The sequence below is a fragment of the Equus caballus genome, chromosome 19 (assembly GCF_041296265.1).
Source record: "Equus caballus isolate H_3958 breed thoroughbred chromosome 19, TB-T2T, whole genome shotgun sequence".
Classification (NCBI taxonomy): Eukaryota; Metazoa; Chordata; class Mammalia; order Perissodactyla; family Equidae; genus Equus; species Equus caballus.
Genome location: NC_091702.1, coordinates 35,014,439 through 35,031,447, shown reverse-complemented (window position 1 = coordinate 35,031,447; position 17,009 = coordinate 35,014,439). Strand labels below are relative to the sequence as shown.

Here is a 17,009-nt window from a genome sequence, read left to right as displayed (position 1 = left end):
GGTTGGTCTTAATAGGAGTAGACACAATTCATCATCCACAGTAATAGGCAGAAAGCAGAATATATGGGCATAGATTTGGTGGTGGAAAGGTGTGAAAGTTCTCCTCTGATTGCCATTATTTTTTCAGGTAGGTGAGAAACAAGGTTCTGACCGAGAGTCAGGATGGGAAAGGAGGAGTTCAAGGTTTGAAGAGAAAGAAGATGTGGAACAGTCATCTAGATGAGAGAGAATTGCAGGGGTTCCCAATGAAGGCTGCCCCGTTGGAACCAACTGCAGGGCTTTCAAAAAGGATACTGATGCCCAGGTCCACTCCACAAAGACTCTGATTTCATTAGTTTTGGGTGGAATTCAGACAGCAGAACTTTTTTTAATGTCCCCCTGGTAATGCTAACAGGAGCCAAAGCTGAGAACCACTGGACCAAGGAAATGGAGAAAGATGATCTGACGGACAACCCCAAAGTCCACACAAGGATCACGATCCTGAACTAGGGCGGGACCAGTCAGGATGGTCATGCTTTTCCACGGCCAGAGTCAGCTGTGTGGAGCAGGCACGGTGGAGAGAGACAGTTGGATTTAGCCACAGTTAAATGAGACACCTGTGCAGCACATAACATGTGTGGACGTGGTAAGAGTTAAGTAAATGAAAGCTGCTATATTTATTTTTATCACCAGCTAAGTGACATACACCATCTTTCTAGAAAATATAACTTTGTTTTTATCTCATCCAGATGATTCATCCAATTTGTGTACATCATAGGGTTTTGAAGTCGTTTGCAGACAACTGAAACCACAAATGTGTATCTTTGAATATCAAGGAGGTCTCGTCTAGTTCTTTCTTTTGTGACATTGAGCACTGCACATGGCATCACTGGGCTTCCTAACAACTGCAGAATTCGCTGGTCACCCCTCCCACCCACTCTCCCCATGTCTCAATTTAATAACCACCGTTCTGTGCCAGTGTTTTGTGAAGGCTTCTCCAGTCGACACTACCTGGAGCCTGCATTTTATTAGGTTCCACAATTACCAGGTAATTCCTGTCTGGTAATCTGTACTACTCCCTCTGGGGAGGTCCACCCCGGATCCTAGCCCTGAGCTTGGAGAGATCTCTGTGATGACAAGTGCCACCTCAACACCCTGTTCCCCAAGCAAGCCTGGCGGGGTTCCTGTCCATGTCCACCCACCTGCTGGAAAAAGACTGCAGACTCCATCCTGAGCTAAACCGCGTGGGCTTGAATGCCGGCAGAGGGTGTAAACCCCGTGGGCTCACCTGTTGCGGGAGCCCCTACTGTCAGCTCCTGCCCCCCACTAATGGATGGATCTAATGCCATATCCCAGTTGTAAGCCTCTTTCTATCTGCCCCTGCTGTTCTCCCCACCCCTCCCCACCCTAACTGGCTGGAAAACTCCTCCCTCAGGGGTCTCACTTCTTCTTCCCTGACCCCGCACTGCCCCTGCCTCTTGCCCGGGCAGCAACTCATGCAGCTCCCCTTCATCTGGGCCCTGATCACACACGCCCGTCTCTCCTCCTGGACGGGGCTCCTCCAGGGAGAGGCTGGAGCTCCCGTATCTTCTAGCAGAGTGGCTGGCCCACTAGGTGACCCATAACTGAGAATGACCATTAACAAGTGCTATGATATTAAAAATAGCTACCATGTATTGCTCACTAATTCTGCGCCAGTACCAGGTGAAGAAGCACTATACGGTCCTCACACTAACGCTGTGAGATAGGAATGATTAATACAGGTGACAGATGAGAACCTGAGAGTGCGAGAAGTTAAGTTCCCAAGTTCTCAAAGCTGAGAAGTGGCACATCTGGAATGAAACTCAAGTCTGTCTGGCTGCAAAGCGTATGGCTTTTTTCTCCCATATGACAAGCGCTCTCTGAGAAAGGTGACCCTGTAGATGGTGACGGGGAAGGCAGAGAGTTGCCTCCACTGTGAGTCACCTGGACTGGCTAGGGAGACAAGGATAGGACTTGTGCAGAAGCATTTCCCTGGGAGGTGCCTTCCATCCACCTCCTCCCTACCTGTTCTTTCCTGTCCTCCAAATTTACAGGCCAAAATAAGATGTTCATTGTGTAGAGCATAAAAGGAACTGCCACAAGCCCTCTGGCAGGCAGCATCTTCTGGAGAATTATTCCTCACACTGTCATTAACCACCCCCAGCCCAGGCCCTGGGCCAACATCCTCCCAACACCAAACAATTGACAAAGCTCAGATACAGGATGATTCAGCCTAACTGCTTTTGTGGGAGCTCCCTCAAGGCTGTCCTCCCTCTCTTACCTGGGACAAAGCCCTATGACCCTAGTTCCCAAGAGGATAATGAAAAGAAGAGCCAAGTGCCAAATCTGCCTCCCCGCCAGGGCTCAGCTCCACGGAGCAGTGGAGAGAATATTCCCTGTTTCATCTTCTTCTTGGCTCTTACTCCCAAGACTGGAAGTGACAAGTAGAAAAAGAACTGTCCAGTGGGGCAGGAGGGCAGAGTGTTCCCCACTACAGGCTCCTGAAGCCCCCACTGTGCTCACACACCTTGACCCTCCCTGGAGAGCAGTGCTCATGCTCACTGGTGGTGGAATGCGTCCTGGTCTCAGTGGGCAGATGGCGAGCATCGGGAAGGCTGAGCTCACTCCATGAGGCCTCCGAAGGGCTGGGCACTGCACTGGGCCCCGGCTGTGCAGAGAAGCCAGTCAGCATCTTGCCATCCAGGAGGCTACTGTCGAACATGGCTAACTCCATATAACATAGTAAGCACAGGGTAAGAGACAGAAGGTCTTCTCTTTCCTCCAGGTGCTATGAATTTGAGGGGCTCATCCCGAGTGATGCTGAGCTAAGGCTGTGTCATCATAGCAGAGACCAGCGGGATGAAGAATGACTGATCTCTTCAGCAGTAAGGAGAAGCTTGGCTCTCTAAAACCCCACTCATCCACCACACACACCACACACACACATCACAGGGCTTTTGGATCCCTAGTGGCACATCAGGCCCTATCCAGACCCAGAACAATCCAGATCCTTCCTGGAGCCAAGGTAAGTCGCCCCAGGCCACTCTAGCTCAGGGCTGAGGTCTGGCTGCCAGCCCATGGTGATGTGCTGTGTCAGAGCCCACTTCCTTAGAGGCCAGGCCCTGCCGTGTCCTCATCAGTACTCCTGGAGAATAAAGACTGCTCCAGAGTCCCTGACAACTCTGTCTCTCCTGTCCCTTTTCCAGACCATGAGCCTGTACCAGACAGACCTGGCAGAGGCCTGCTCGCCTGGCAGCTCGACATTCCTTCCTGTAGCCTAGCACGTCTGGAACACCCTCCTCTGCCCAGTATAACTCACCAAGCTGTTGACAGCTGTCCCGACTCAACTCTCTGGCCCAGACTTTCCCAGCAACCAGGAAGGCAGGCAGGAGCCTTCTCTAGCCCGGCGGTGATGAAGCCAGCCCGAGTGCCTGCCTCCCTCCCACTCCACTGCCTCCCACCACAGCCCCCAGCTGGTTATCTGAGTCAGGAGAGCACAGCTTCTTGCCTGTTGACCAAGTTGTTTGTTGCAAGCCTGCAGGGACCCCGTCCACGCCTGTGGGAGTTTTTACAGACACCTGTGGGTGCTCTAACAGATGTCTGTAAGTTCTCAGAAGAGCAAGGGCTCTGTCAGCAACAACAAACCCTTCTGTGTGGCTCTTTTATACTCTCTCATCTTTTCACATCTATGATCTAATTTGAACATAAAAACAAATCTGAAGGTAGCCAGTCCCACGATTATGATCCCCTTTCATGGATAAAGAAATTCAAATTAGGATTAAGTAGCTCGGGGCCCCACAGCTGCTGGACAGCAGAGTATGAACCATAATTTAGCCTTTCATATTTCCCTAAAAGCTTACCTATAAAATTTACATGTAAAACATATTTACATTTCATAGGTCCATATATATGTAAATATATAAAACATTTACCTATGAAAATATTTTTGTATTTATTTGTATTTTTATATTTTACGTTTCACAAAGGTGGCTAGTTCAGGTCTTCTGTGCACTGCAAACCATAGCACAGCAGAGAAACCATGGGCTTTGGCGTGCAAGCAGCTCGGGGGGTTCAAATCATAGTCTCACCACTGTGTGAATTTGGGCAGATAAATCTCTCTCTTAACTTCAGTTTCCCCATCTGTCCAGAAGGGATCATTTTACCCATTCTACAGGGTTGTTGGGCAGCCTATGGATATGTGTGTGTCATCCCTGGAACACGATGGGCACTTAAGGAACTCTAGCTACTCTTTCATTCATCCTTTGTTGTCCAACCATAACAAATGACTCACGGTTACCCAGACGTGCCGCATACTTTCACTCCTCCAAGTTTGTGTTCCCGCTGCCCCGTACGCCAGGAATGTCCTTTCTTGACCTATCAGAATTCTTCTCATCCTTCAAAATCCAGTTCAAATTTGTCTCCTCTGTGAAAGCTTCCCCATTGTCCTCTGGGCCCCAACACCCCATTGGTCATCTGATTGACAAGTGTTTTGTTGCTCCTAGAGTCCAGTGTTTACATAACTGACTCACCAACTTCCCCATGAAAAACCAACGTCTTGCTCATCTATTTCTATCTCCCATCTCGCTCTCCACACTCTGAGGATTAGTATTTAATGAGACCTTTTATTTTATTTTGTTTTTAAAGATTTTATTTTTCCTTTTTCTCCCCAAAGCCCCCCAGTACACAGTTGTATATTTTTTTAGTTGTGGGTCCTTCCAGTTGTGGCATGTGGGACACCGCCTCAGCTTGGCCTAGATGAGCAGTGCCACGTCCACGCCCAGCATCCGAACCGGCGAAACCCTGGGCCACCAAAATGGAGCGCGCGAACTTAACCACTCGGCCACGAGGCAGGCCTCTAATAACACCTATTAGATTAGCCTTACTGGTTTTGTTCACTAAGATCAGCTCATTATTTTTTTTAAAAGATCAATCAATGCAAAAAATTATATAGAGCTAAAAGTCACCCAAGATCCCTCCCTTCTTCACGTCTCTACATTAACGTATGGATACAAGTGTGGAGGATAAAAGAAAGCATGAAAGCAGGATGCATGGAATTGTTTAATATAATAAGTATTCTTTATTTTTAAATTTTATTTTATGTTACTTTCTCATAAAAGTAAAACAAAGATGAACTTTGAATAAATGTTTTCCACCAAAACAGATATTATTTCCTTAAAGATCCCACCAAGTTTAAGAAAAAAATTAATTGAAAGGTTGAAGCCCTCACTTTAACACCATTTAGACAGTCTGAGAGGGAAAGCTCCTCCCACCTCTCCCATCAGCTCTCCATCCCCGATACATTCTTTTCACTTCATCACATTCTATTCCTTAGCCTCACTGCCCACCCTTGCTTAGCTTTTCTCTATTTGAGTGGCTCAAGGGCTCACCAAATGACCTTCAACCACGCCTCATTAAGTGTGCTTTTGATTAATCTTTTTCATCATCAAACAAGTTTTCCAGAAGGGCTCATATGTGCTATATTCCCTGAGTTCTTGCACATATGAGAATGGCTACCTGCCTTATCCTTGCAGAGTGATTTAACTGAGCATAAAAGTCTCCAGTCACTCTGCCTTTCCCTCAAAACTCTGTATGTTCTCAAGTTTTTCTTCTGCTGCAGATGATGTCTGAGGCCAACATGACCTTTTCCCATGCCATTTGGAGATGAATGGCTCCCAATATCCATTTTCTTCATCTTCCTTTTGGTAACACAAGGCCTTCCCCAAACCGGAGTTGTAAGAGGGCACACAGGCACCCAGCTGGAGACATCTTCCCAGCCTCCTTTGCAGCCAGGTGTGTCCATGTGACTGAGTTTCGGTCAACGGAGCATGAGGAGAAGTGACTTGGGGCCTCCACAGATACCCCAGTTACCCTTCTGAGGGATTATGTTTCTAGGACCTTTAGATCTCTGATTAATTTCTTTATCTTTTTTTCTCAGCACGTACTGTGATTTTCCTTGAGCCTTCCCTCTCTGTTAGTAATCTAATTTTCAATGGATTCTACTTTGTTCCTTTATTAACTTTTTCTCTAATGATATTTGTATCCTCAATTTTTTCCTTAGCTCTGTAATTGCCCTTTTTATTTCATTCTGTAGTTTCATCATCTTGTCTTTGAGCGCTCAATTGATGATTTTCAACAAACTTTATTTTGAGTGAATGAACGATACCCTTACTGCCTCTCCAACCCAAGAACGAACTCTGACCCAGAAATTCCCTTTGCGGGGGGAGGGGTGTGAGGAGAGTAGATCAAAGGTATCTCATTTATCATTGGGTGGGACAGAATAATTTTACTCATATATCATGACTTCTACTTTCCCGATGCCACTCATCCTCAAAGGGACAGCTCCAGGCCCACCTGCTCCAGACTCTTCCAGCCCACACTGATAGCTCCCTCTCCACTCCCCAAAGGGCTTCTCTGAACTAAAGGATTCATAGGTAATGCCTGAGCTACTAAAGGAACCTGGGACTCTTGAGAAAGGGGATGAATCTTCTCCTTCTCCCTTGTCACACACGATTGGGCACATAAAGGTTTTCTTTGAAGATTTCTGGACTACTGATTTTCTGAATAAAAAGGAGGGCAAAAACGAGAACCAAGACTCAGAAGAGGCCTTCAACACCAGATCCATGGTCCCAATGTAAGCCATGAGTCAGCTGAAAGGAAGAGGATTCAGCCAGGGTATTACCCTTGAAAGATTAATAGAGAAGGAACAAGCACCTTAGCCAGCAAGCCAGACCTTCCCAACCTGTCCCTGCAGGTACTGTTGTGGGGGCTGAGCAGGCCCACATTCAAGTCCAAGCACCTCAACTGACTTGCCATCAGACTGCGAATAAGTCACCAAACCTCCTTCTGCCTTTGGTTTCCTCATTTATCAAATGGTGGTGATAACAGCACATGCCACATAGGGACGTTATGACAATTACATGAGATAAGGTGTGTAATGGTTCCAGCCCCATCTCCCACTACTTCCTGCCTTATGTGTTCTTCTCCGGGAACATCAACCTGCTAGTGGTTCCCTCGTACACGCAGCGAGCCATTCTTCACACCACACCTTCGCTCCTGCAGCCCCTTCTCCTTCAAATGCCCTTTTCCCAGAGGCTAACAGCTACTGCCCTCTAGGACCCAGCTTAGGTATCACCTCCTGCAGAAAGCTTTCCCAAATTCACTGTACCTTCTTCCCAACCTCTGTGTACAGCCAAATCATAATATTCATCACACTATGTTGTAATTAATACCTGCGTGTCCACCTCCAGCTATGTTCTTGAAGGAACAGAACTATAGGAATAGTTAAGTCTATGTTCTAAAACTGAGGGGCCGACCCCGTGGCCAAGTGGTTAAGTTTACAAGCTCCACTTTGGCGGCCCAGGGTTTCACCAGTTTGGATCCTGGGCGCTGACATGGCACCGCTCATCAGGCCATGTTGAGGCAGCATCCCACATGCTACAAGTAGAAGGACCCACATCTAAAATATACAACTACGTACCGGGGGGATTTAGGGAAAAAAAGCAAGGAAAAAAAAAAAAAAGATTGGCAACAGTTGTTAGCTCAGGCGCCAATCTTTAAAAAGAAAAATATGAGCATTGTGCCTGGGCTACAGCAAGCACTCAATGTTTGTTGAATGCATGAACAAAGCAAGGACTCAGAAAAGAGGAAGAGGGTGACAGAGGAAGTTTGTCTGCCACTTACTTCCAAGGCCTCGCTAGTCACACTGAATATGTGTGTACATATCTACAATGTGTGTTTTTTATGTATATATTTCCAACGCCTAGCACATAATAGCCATTCAACAAATATTTAATGAGCAAATTAACGTTGAATAAACTTTATAAGAGAAGAAACTGTTTAATTGCCTAGAAGCACAGCTGCAAGATAAGCCCTTAACAACGCCGATAGTGAGTTCCATTTATAAGCTAAAGGCAGTTACGGTGGCCAAGCAGTAGTGCTCACCAATCTGTGGCCATGCTCACTACCAGTGTGCTTGTTCCCAGCCATAACCAGATAACGAGTACAGGTGGATATCATAGCTTTAAAGGGCAAGCAAAAACAAAAAAACAAAAAACCAGGCTTGATGTAAACAACTCCAGGCTTGATGCAAACAACTCTTACTAAAAAGGCAATGAGCAAACGCAAGCTGGATCCAAATGCCAAGCCAGTCACACATGACTGTCCCAGGAGTCTTTCATTCATATGTTCTTAGGGGAATGGTAGAAAGTTTCCATCAGCCCCTGTAAGGAGAAATTCAGCCAAGCCCCCAATGAAACACGAAGATGAAGCACTTCTCAAACCCAAAGGACTGAGAATTACTAGCAGTGGGAAAACCTGTAACATGATGTAGGGAAAGAGCCACACCCAACGCCAGCTTCACTACTTAGCAGCCATGAATCTTTGGGTGAGTCTCTCCTCGTCTCTGAAGCTCAGTTTTCTCATCTGCAAAATGAAGCTAATGAAACCAAGACCCCAAGCGTTGCCATGAGGACTGGAGGAGAGAACATACGTAGTGCCTCATCAGGCCCAGGTGCACAGTCAAAGTCCAGAAGACGGTAAACTTGCCATGTTTCCCTCACCAAGACTTGGTTGTGACTAAGTCCTCATCCGGAGGAAAGAAAAGGACAAGCATTAAACATGGTGCGCGCTGTCAACTCCAGCTCACAGGCGCTGTCAACTCCAGCTCACAGGACCTTCCACAGGCTGCAAAGGGTAGAGTGTTCCTAAAATTAAAGCTGAGTGACGTCTCAGCACTGTGCTAGGGAAACCAGGAGACGGATACAAATTTAGAAAGACTGTAATGAAAAAAATTTACAATCATCCTCCTGGGACATGTAGTTCTTTTCTGGTTGCCAGACTTCCTGGTCATCTAAAGTGTATGTGATATATTTATTCTTGTGGAAATAATTTATGAATATAAAGTCAAGCAGAGCTGAAGCCAAGGACAGAACAGGAGGAGGGTTGCCAAGATCCAGGGAAAACAATGGTTAGGCCTCCTTTGAAGGTTTCCATTTTATTCCACCTTTGCAGAGCAGGTGAAACTGCTCCAGTCATCGTCCGTCACTTGTCCCAGCCTTTCAGTCCTATTTTGTATCTCTCTGCTTCTTGCCCTACAGTCACAGGCTTTCAAAGTTGGGAGGGGCCTCAGCAGGCATTTAGGTCAACCTCTCTGCAAAGCAGGAAGCCTCTGATGGCAAGGAAGTCCACTTGCAACTTGTGCTCAGATACCTGCATGACAGCGAGTTTGCTGCCTCCTGCCATAGCTCGTTACACGATTCTGTTTAGTAAGTTCTTCCTTAACTGCCCTCTTGCAACATTTCCCCCACCCTAAATTGGTTCTCCCCCTCCACAGCAGCCACTCAGTGTGACTCAAATCCTTCTTCCACATGAAGAAGAGGCTTCTTATTTTATCTCCTGTAGGCTAGAAAGCCCCAGTTTCCACATTTATTCCACCTCCAATACGGTGCCCTAAACCTCTGTCTTCCAAGTAGCTCATTTCTGGCTTTGCTTCATTTTATCATGATCAGTATCAGACCCAGGGCGATGTAACACTCCAGATGGTTCTGAACAACCAGACAGAGTGGAGCAGACCGGCACATTCCCTCCTCCGGAGCCTGAGATCAAATACTCCTTTGCTTCTCTCTCCTCCCTCACTATCACTCAAGTTCCAGTCCTCCCACTAGGTCCCCACTGACCCTGGGAACAGAAACAAACTTGGAAGTGCCAGGGGTGGTGGAAGGAATAGGAGACGGTGACGATGCAGCATCTGCAGCCGAGGGCACCCAACGAGGCAGGCTCTATGCAAAAATAACCTTCCATCCAAACAATCAGCCTCTTAGTAGCTTCCCAGGAGCCCTTCAATCCAGCCTTCCAGGGTGTGGTCCTCCGTCCCTGGGCCCATTCTCTCACCACCCTTTCCAGAGCTTGATAGACTGGCTGCATTTAACCACTGACATTTTACAACCATTGCTCTATATATCCAAGTTCTAAATACACTTAGAAATATATTTTTATGAAAACAGATAAATTTCCATCAACAGAAGGCTGGGTAAGTAAACACATCCATAATATAGAATGCGATGCAGCTATGAAAAAAGAGTAAGATACATATTGATTGGAAAGAACACCAACTAATATAGTAAACTGGAAAAGACTGGTTTGTGGCAGTTATAATGTAATGCATTTACTAAGTTTTTAAAATGCATCCGCATATAACCATGAACACATACATAAATGCATACAAAAGGGGCTGAAGGATCACCACAAACTGCAAACAGTACTCCGGAGAGAAGGGGGATTGAGGGAAACAGCAAAAGGTGAGGGGGTCAATTTCTTACCCTATTTGAATACTCTAAAACCAAACAGATTCCATTTCTTATTTGGGTGAAGAAGCCCCCTGACCTTATATATACCTTTTCCCCCTTGCAACTTGATGATCTCAGAGCCAGAAGGGGCCTAGAGAGCTGAGTGAGTCCCTGAGGTGGCACATCCAGGGTGGAATACATCCTGCCCAAGGCCACACAGCTAGCTAGTGACAGCCTGAGACCACAAGTCACAGAGCAGGCTCTGGCATAATGGGAGTTCCAGCGGATTAAAGAGAGGGCTTTAACTTAATTAAATCAACTTTCCCCTTGTAGTTGAGTCAAAAATTTCTCCATGGCTGCAATAGGTAGTTAGAAGAGACCAAGACTCATCAAAATTAGAAGCGGAAAGGGAAATCCACCAATTCCCAGGAAGAAAAGGGGCCTCAGAGAGGGCCTGTTACTCAGACACAGCTGGCAGGGCCCTCGCTTCTCCAGACTTCCTCACCCTCATCCATCAATCAGAGGGAAGGGACTAAGTGCGAGGGGAGAGGGAGAGATCCAAAGCTTGGGGTGCTCTGTGCACTCGGTGCTCTTCTAAGCAATAACCACATCTTGGGAATGAGAGACTGGTGGCCACACTCCCTGAATGAATCCTGGCGCAGTGGGGCTGTCAGTCTGTGACCTTAATTCCACATGGAAACTCTGCCTTTCGGGGAGGGAAGGCTGGATTCAAGTCCTGATTCAGGTCCAACTAATGCTGAGCTGCTTGGGCTGTCACATGGATTACCTCATTTGATACTCGCCAAATTTTTATAAATGGTCTCAAAGAAATTCAGAAGTCACTTGCTCTCCTATGGAAATTATCTGGAATACGGGCAGAGATTTGTTCACAAACGTGTTAATCACGGTGTTGATTACAATAGGGAAAAATCAGAAGTGGTTGGAGTCTCCCACGGTGGCCCTCATCTAGGAAGACATCCCCCCTGCTCCAGTCCTGGGCGGCTGCCCTCCTCCGTGGTCCCACATTCTGCACTAGTCTCTTGTTAGCCTTGCCTCCTCCACTGGACTGTGAGCTCCTTAAAAGCTGAACTCTTCTTATGCATCTTTGGTTTAGAGTGGGCACTCGAATATGTGAGCACTGGATTAATAAATGATCCTGGAGTTGCTTATTTAATACAGATGGAAAGTGTTAATGTAAAGTTGCTGGAGGTCACACGGGCAGGATTAGAACCCAAGGCCACATGCAGGGCCCTTCTCCCTCCACCTTAGACTTTAGATTTCTTCTAAAATAAAATAAAAATGGCTGGTGTTGGAACACTTGAGCAGGAGTGGGAAAGGGGGAGGAAGTTGAAGGCTCCTTCCTCTACAGGCCCTCATCCGAAATGATCACTGAAGGGATCAGATCCCATGGACCACGTGACCTTGGAGATGCTGAGCGGCTGATATTGGTGATGAATGAAAAGATGCAGCTTTAATTCGAATGTCAACTATGATATGTATATAAGAGAATCTTACACAAGAAAGGATAGAGATAACTGCACATACAGTTTATTCTCAACCATTCAGAGAAAATAAATCCATTTAAAAAAAAAAAGTCAGAGGGAAAAATGCCAAATGTTAACAGTGGTTGCCTTTGAATAACAGAAGTTTTTTCTGTTTCTCTGTACTTTTTTGTACTTTCCAAATTGTTCTAAATGAGCATGCTGTATTTTTATAATCAGAATGATAAATAAAATTTAAATCACCAAATTGATTCTGAAGACTAACCTGACCCTTTTAGTAACGACTTAGAAAATCACCCCAGTATTTTAATGTGATGAAACTGCATTGCTATGTTACTCATACAGATAAGCCTATAAAAACTACATCTATCGGAGCCAGAATGCCATCATGTAGTTTCAGCATACAAGCAGACAGGCCAGAAAAATGTTATTTTTCCCCAATTCAGTTCTTACTGAACAAACCACTGATACCAGGTCTGAGCAAATTCTCAGATGTTCCAGAAGAGTACTGTGAATTTCATTAATGAACTATTCCTGTCATTTTTTTAAACAACCACATCCTCACACTGTAGAGAGCCACATTCTCTTTGAAGCCTTCCTTCTCCCACTCTCTCATTTACCACCTGCTCTTGACTTCACTCATGAAGAAAAGGGGACTCTCCCCCCAGAGGTCAGTATTGAGATAAATTAGATCTATTCTCTGTGGGCTCCTGACAGCAATTTCTAAGGGGTGATCCAAATGTGCTCTGAGCAAGGGTAGTGGGGCGAAGAATGTGTCTGGTTCTTTGTAACTCCAGGCCACGCACAGGCTCCCCCCGACTCCCAGCCTGCCTGCTTGTCAGTAAACATGGAATGAATGAATGGAACGACTTTAGATTGCACACTCTTGGGCTTTGAAAGGTCTGGTTTTGTTTTTGACTTGTTTTTTAATAGGTTTGTTTACCTCAGAGTCACACACACTTCACAACTATCCAAAGGCCCCCTTTACAATTTGGGAGACATACACACCTCTTTGTAGCCAGGTAGGGTCTCCTAATGTGAGCACAGGGTTACCCTGTGGGGTTGCTATTCTCCCACCATCCTTCTCTACCCCTTAAAAAGCTGGTGAGCACCCAAAGCTTGCCCAGAGGTCTGAACTGTCCTCCGCATGTATCACGTGACTTAAAACCCACAACACCACCAGGAGATACATACACATTCTTCCCCTCACATTACACAACATGGACACAGACAGCTGGTTCTCAAGGAACACAAGAGAGAGGAGAGAGGACCCAAACCCGCTCCTCTGACTCTGGCCTGAGCATCTTCCACTCCACTAGAACAGCCTGTGCACAGACCGGGCAGGAGGGACCCTTGATGTACACAGAAGGAAACTGGAGCCCAAGAGTAAGTAGCATAAAGGGCTCAGTGGAGTCTCTCTCTTCTGACTTCTCGCTGCCTTTCGCTTGATCATGATACAAAGCAGCTCCTTACTGGGGAAGCACAAGGCAGAGGAATATGTGGGAGCCCAGGGCAAGTGGAAAGCGGACCATTTCGTAAATACCAAAGAAAACTGATCCCCCATGATAACTATAATACTCCTCACCATATCTACCATTGGGATCCACAGCTTTGTTTAATAACCAAAACCTATTTAAATCCTTAAGGAATTCATTCTCTGACTTAAAGGGTGTTGTTATAACAACCATCATAACTTTGACTTTACTCTGGGGTGCCAACAACAGCTGGCTTGATGCAACAGTTTCCCTTTCACACAAAAACAGGCACTAAGAGCAGACACCTCACTGTGTGTCCTTAGGCAAGTAATTTCTTCTCTCTGGGCCTCAGTTTTCCCAACTGGAAAAATAAAAGAGTGTGGCCAATTTCTGAAGTTCCTTACAGGGCAAGCATCCTGATGAGAAAACTATACTCAAGTGCCACGCGGAATTACCACAAAAATGAAACATCCTGGGGGCCCGCCAGGTGGCACAGCAGTTAAGTTCACACACTCTGCTTCGGTGTCCCAGGTTCCCTGGTTTGGATCCCAGGCACAGACCAACACCACTTATCAAGCCATGATGGGGCAGGCATCCCATGTATAAAACAGAGGAAGACAGGAACAGATGTTAGCTCAGGGCCAATCTTCCTCAGCAAAAAGAAGAGGATTGGCAGCAGATGTTACCTCAGGGCTAAGTTTCCTGGGGGGGGGGGGGGGAGGTGGGGGGAGGGTGATGAAACACCCTAGAAACTCTGAGAAAAGAAACAAGTGTAGCGAGGAGATAAGCACAGGGTGAAACAGCACATCAGCTTTGGGGAAGCCAGGACTTGAAGTGTTCTTTTGGTTTTTCCACTTTTCCTCTGCCAAATACAAAAATAAGCAGGTACTTCTGTGGAACTCTCATTAAAAATAAATTAATAAAATCGATGAAAACAATGCTTTGTTCTCACACAAGTGGCTCAGGAGTAGCCCACTAAGAGACACTTTCTTCTCAGTTGGCCTGATGTCAACAGCCCCTGCTTATGCCCAAACAAAGCCCTCCTAGCCCAGGAATGAGAGGCAAAACATCTACGGCTCCACAGCTGGACCTATTCCCATTTGAGGGGAAGGGCGCAGTCAGGGGAGAAAAATAACTAAAGTTATGAAAGGTTAGAAGGAGAGTAAGGAATTATTAAATCTATCTTTTCTCAAATGAATAAAGAACTCCTGAAAGGGATAATGGAAGGGTGCAGCCTTCAATCTGAATTACCTTCTTTGTTTAACTCTATTCTGCCTAAGGCCACTGCCTTTCAAGCCAACCACAGAACCCTGGTTTTGCCTCAGCTGCTGGCACGGTGGTGCAGCGTGGGAGTTGGGAGACCCATGCTCACGTCCTCTCTCTCTTGCTGATTTCACTCGGTTTAAACTTGGACAAGTGGCTGAACTCTCCAGGCCTTGGTTTCCCACCTGTAAAATAAGAGAGTTCACCGTATGCCCTCTGGATTCTCAGTGTCAGTGGTATAGAGCTGGCGCCCCTCCATTTCTCCCCAGGGACAGGTTAATCTCCAGCGGTGCTGACCAAGGTGAAGCCGCAGCCCCAGCTCAGCAAGCACATCAGGCAGGGGCACCTCCTTCCGTGCGCACACCACCCACCCACTGCCTCCAGCTTAGGGGCGCGCTCCTGCACCAACACCGTCACCTAAGAGGCCAGATCATCCCCCAACCATCTCACGGCTGCCTGAACAGGTCTGATTAACTAAAATCTGCAAAGCTGAGCTGAGCATATGTAAGCAAAGAAAAAGCAAAACAAACAAGAGGCCTTTCTGGACCTTGGCATTTCTCTCAAATAAACTCTGATAAAACTGAAAATAATAGCATCCCCACCTACAACAAGAGGCCTCGGCTGGCCTTGCTTGTAAAAATACATAACAAGCCAAAAGGGGCCAATGACACCCGGGCTGCCTAGGCGTGTGGACCTACAAGGTAAAGCGCAAGCCAGACCCAAGACTGCGCAGGGCGCAGTTTAAATCGGACTGCGGAGGCGCTCACAATCCGCCAACAGAGGCCGGCGCCGGAGTGCAGGGACAATGGTGCGCTAGGCGCAGTCTCTTTCCGGAGGGAGACCCACAGACCCTTAATTCAATTCCCATCTCCAAGAAATCTCCGTGAAGTGGAAGTGAAGGGTTGTCCAGGTTACATCAAGTAATGCACCTTGGCCGGGGACAGACTCTCGGCCTTGGGTAATCTTTTTGTAGCTGCTTTCGTTTTTCGTTTTTGTCTTTTTAAGTCTGGCAGTTTGGTCTGATGCCCAAGTGGTACCTTTTAGATGTCTCTGTCGTCCTCCGCCAGCAAGTGGCGCCCCCTGGGCCGCTCCCTCCCTCGCGGAGATAAAAGCCCAGTTCCGCAGGGCTGCTCCAAAGGGCTTCCGGCGCGCCCAGTTCCCAGGGCTGGGCGCACGTGCGTTTGTTGTGGTGCCTGTGCGTTTGTTGTGGTGCCTGTGCCCACCCCCGCCGCGGGCCTCAGTTTCCGGGTCTGTAAATCCAGCCGGCGGGCTCTGAAGCAACCAGGACTGTGCAATTTCCTCCCCTCTCCCTACCACCCCCACCCCCCATACTGACGGTGCCATTGAGAAAGCGGGGGTCCTGGAGGGCCGCGCGCACGTGGGTTTGTTGTGGGTCCTCAGGCTCGCGGAGCCCGGAAGAGGCCAGGGCGACCCCTCGGCCGGGACAAATACACAGCCATCTCCAGCCAAAACGTGGCCAGCCCTCGCGGCAAAGGCGGCTGAGGCGGCGTTGGACACTGATTCCCTGCGCCCTAGGCGCGCCGCGGGCCCCGCCTCTCCGCTCCCCTCCTGCGCCCCTCCACATCACTCCTCCCGGGGGCCCGGGCCGCGCCGCCGCCCGCCGCTCCCCTACTCACTCGCCGCGTTCTCGGCCGCCAAGGCTGCGGCTGCTCCGCCCGCTCCGCGCCCGAGCCGCCCGGCAGCCGGCTCCCTTTGTTAGCGCCGGGCAGTGCCCCCGGCGTCTTCCTCAGCCCGGCCTTGCCCAGAACTCCCCTCCCCCAGGTGCCTCCGGGCTCCGGAGAGCCCAGGAGCTGGGAGCCCCGCGCGGGAGTCCCGGGAGGAGGGGTCTGCTGGGATGGAGCAGGGCACAGGAGACGAGGGGTGGAGGACACCCGGGAAGGAAGGAATAAGAGCGCGGCGGCGGGACGGGGGAAGCGAGTCGCCTCCGTTATGCAAATAGTCGGGAAGACGGGGTGGGTCCCCGGCACACCGCGCCCCAAACCGGCCGGGCCCTGTGGAGGTTGCTAGCGAGCCGGCCTCGGGCCTACAGGGGTCCCTGGTTAGAGTACAGCGTGATGCTGGGACCCTGCTTCCTCTCAAGGAAGGCTGACCGAGGGACGAGGGGGAGGGGCAGCGGGGCGGGGCAAGGATCCCCAAATGCTGGCCCTGCTCCACACCCCAGAGGGTTGAATTCAGCACTCTCGGGCTTTTTGTCCTAACAAGCGGGAACCATAAATCCTGGCTCTGCTACTGACTGCATGACTCTGAGCAAATCACTTAACCTCTCTGAAGCCTCGAATTCTTCTATAGAATGTGAAACAACATCACAGGGTTTGGCAAGAACCTCTCAACCTCGGGCGTGACAGTACTAAGTGCTCTCGAAGGGCAATCACAGAAGAGAGGGAGTGTCGGCGAGCCTGCTCGCAGAGACTTCCACCCAGGCTGTCTGCAGGCGGGGGCAGGAGAGCTCAGGGAGGGTGGTGAAG

General features: G+C 48.3%; 1 protein-coding gene across 18 annotated transcripts in view; it reads right to left on the bottom strand.

Moving 5' to 3' along the window:
- The window catches only part of ST6GAL1 (ST6 beta-galactoside alpha-2,6-sialyltransferase 1), a 113,361-nt gene extending 96,563 nt beyond the window's left edge, over window positions 1-16,798 (bottom strand). For 3 of the 18 annotated variants that reach the window (XR_011429118.1, XM_070243452.1, XM_070243457.1), the window contains exons 1-2: window positions 16,161-16,642; window positions 14,512-14,708 (exon numbers count right to left, since the gene is read on the bottom strand). The gene's annotated coding sequence lies outside the window, so the exon portion shown is untranslated. Of the gene's footprint in view, window positions 1-3,319; window positions 3,639-14,511; window positions 14,709-15,560; window positions 16,079-16,160 lie in introns of those variants that run through there. The other 15 variants (XR_011429128.1, XM_070243449.1, XM_070243454.1 and 12 more) reach the window with 13 other exon arrangements.
- Window positions 16,799-17,009: the final 211 nt, after the last annotated feature.